Below are 2,500 nucleotides of genomic sequence, written 5' to 3'. Positions count from 1 at the left end.
GATGTCGAAATAATTACTTTAGCAAAACAGAAATGAATGTATACAGAGAAGGTAGAAAAACACACTTGAAAAGGTGTGTAGAAAAGATAGGAATGTCGAAATGATTACTTTAACAAAACAGAAATGAATTTAAACGGAGAAGGTAGAAAAAAACATACTAAAACACTTAAAGAGATGTGTAGAAAAGATAGAGAGACAGGAATGTCAAAATGATTACTTTAGCAAGAGCTATAACATTATATTTTACCTGGATTACGTGTAATTCCAATGAAGATAAAACATAGTATCTCTCCATTACATTTCTTGCTCTGCGAAGTTATTAATTTTCATTTACGCTTTTTTTCTACATTCGTTCTCGTGTTAAACCCACTGTTTGTTTTGCATGAAATCCTATTTGCTCCTCACTGAATGCACTTGAGGTTTGCAATCAGACGCATTTTAACCCATAATTGAATTCATAAAAAATCACATCATATCGCATCTTGCTTCCTGTGCCAAGTAAGTGTTACAGTAAGATATCATATGTAAACCCCATGATTACAGGTGTTACACAACTTCATATGAGAAACGCAAGCACAGGTTATGCCTTCTCTACAGCATACACGTTCTTAACTTCAGTGTTATAAACGAAACTTCTGTAATTCTGAAGCCTATATGTTTGAACATATATTCGATCATTATAATCTCGAGACCTGTCTTTGAGTCTAATAATCGCCAAGTGCTTGCATGTCATCAGAATAATTCAGATAATGAGGATAATACAGATAAAAAGTAAAGACGGCAAAATCTCGTATCCCTGAATAAGATGATCCTTAGCACAGAATAAATCCAAATGAATCAGAAAAACTAATATGATAGAAGGATTTTCCCGAAAACGCCAGAAAGGAAGAGAGGAAGACGAGGAAATGCAAATGTCATCGATAACAAAAGCAAATAAGGATCTCGAGTTGTGACAAGGTTGTAAAGGTAATCAATAAGGACCAAGTTAAGCTATCCCGAAGGAGGAGCGGCGAAGGACCCCGTTATAGCGACTCCTTCGCCGCTCTTTTTCCCTATTTTGCTTCCATCATCACGTCTTATCGTTTCCTTTTTGCCTCCCTTCTTGCTCTCCTCCTCCTCTTCTCGATCCTCTCTCTTTTTTCATTCTCCCTTCTCCATTCTTTTTTTTCTCCCTCTCCTCCTTTCATTCCGTTTTGCCTCTTCTTCCTCCCCATATGTATCTATCCTTTCCCCTTTCCCTCCTCCCATCTCCTCCCTCACTACGCTTCCCTGTTCCCTTTCATCCTTTCTCCCCCTTACCTCTCTCTTCTTCCTCGCTTCTAGTCTCCTAACTTCTCTCTCTCCTCTTCTGTCCACCTCCTCTCACTTTCATTTCCTCTTTTTCGCTCTTCCCGTCCTCCTCTCCATCTTCCTCTTCCCACCTCCCCTCACTTCTCTCCATTTTCCTTTCCTTCTCTCCCCACCTCCCCTCTTCCAGCTCCCCCCACTTCTCTCCCTTAAACCTTCTTGGTGTTCTTCGCTTCTCTCCCTCCTCCTTCCTTATCTCTCACCCCTCTCTTTCGGTTCCCCTCACTTCTTGCCCTCCTTCTCCTTCTCTCCATCACTCCCCGCCTTGCAGAGCCCCTCACTTCTCTTTCCCTCTTTTTCATCCCCTCCTCCTATTCCCACTCACTTCTCTCCCTCTTATCTCTCCTCACCTCTCCTCCTCAAGTTCCCCTCACTTCTTCCTCTCCTTCTCCCTTCCCTCCATCACCCCCCTCCTCCGGTTCCCCTTATTTCTCCCTCCCCCTCTTTCATCCTCTCCTATTCCCCTTCACTTCCCTCCCTATTCCTTTCCCTCACCTTTCCTCCTCCAGTTCCCCTCACTTCTTCCTCTCCTTCTCCCTTCCCTTCCGCCCCCCATGGGAGGAGGAAAAGGGAAAAGGATAGATAAATGAAAGGAGGAAAAAAATGGAGAAGGGAGAATAAAAGAAAGGAGAGAAACGAGAGGAGGAGGAGGAGGAGGAGGAAGAAGGGAGAAGGGAGGCCAAAGAGAAGTGAGAAAAAGTCGCGATGGAAGCATTCACTCCGAAAGGAAATCTGTTCACTCCACGATGTTCAACGATTTTCTTTCGCTGTGAGCCGTTCAGTTCGTTTTCCTTGAACGCGAATTTCACTTTGGAGTTTCCCATAATGGCAGTTTTTATTATTATTATTATTAGCTGGATGGGCGGGGGTGGGGGTGGGGCGAAACTGGAGGCTGGGGCGGGGGTGGTAGGGGGTGGGGGTGGGGAGGGGGGAGAGCGATATCGAGAAATTGGTTTTGAACTGTTCGATGATCTTGACTGTTTTTTCGGTGTTTTGATAAGACTTTTATTTGTTTTGTTTATCTATTCATGGCGTGGCCTTGCATGTATAGTTCAGAAAATATACTACGGGATATATTCAAATACACGCGTATACACCAACAGACATTCACAAAGACAGACGTGCTCCCTTTCCAGCCACACACACACTGAAA

At 43.4% G+C, this 2,500-nt stretch overlaps 1 protein-coding gene across 1 annotated transcript in view; it reads right to left on the bottom strand.

The window, feature by feature from the left end:
* LOC113825700 (zwei Ig domain protein zig-8) overlaps nt 1-2,500 on the bottom strand; it is a 19,504-nt gene that overhangs the window by 1,810 nt on the left and 15,194 nt on the right. The gene's annotated exons all lie outside the window — the stretch shown is intronic.

This window comes from Penaeus vannamei, chromosome 19 (assembly GCF_042767895.1).
Source record: "Penaeus vannamei isolate JL-2024 chromosome 19, ASM4276789v1, whole genome shotgun sequence".
Lineage (NCBI taxonomy): Eukaryota > Metazoa > Arthropoda > Malacostraca > Decapoda > Penaeidae > Penaeus > Penaeus vannamei.
This window is presented reverse-complemented; position numbering and strand designations above follow the sequence as displayed.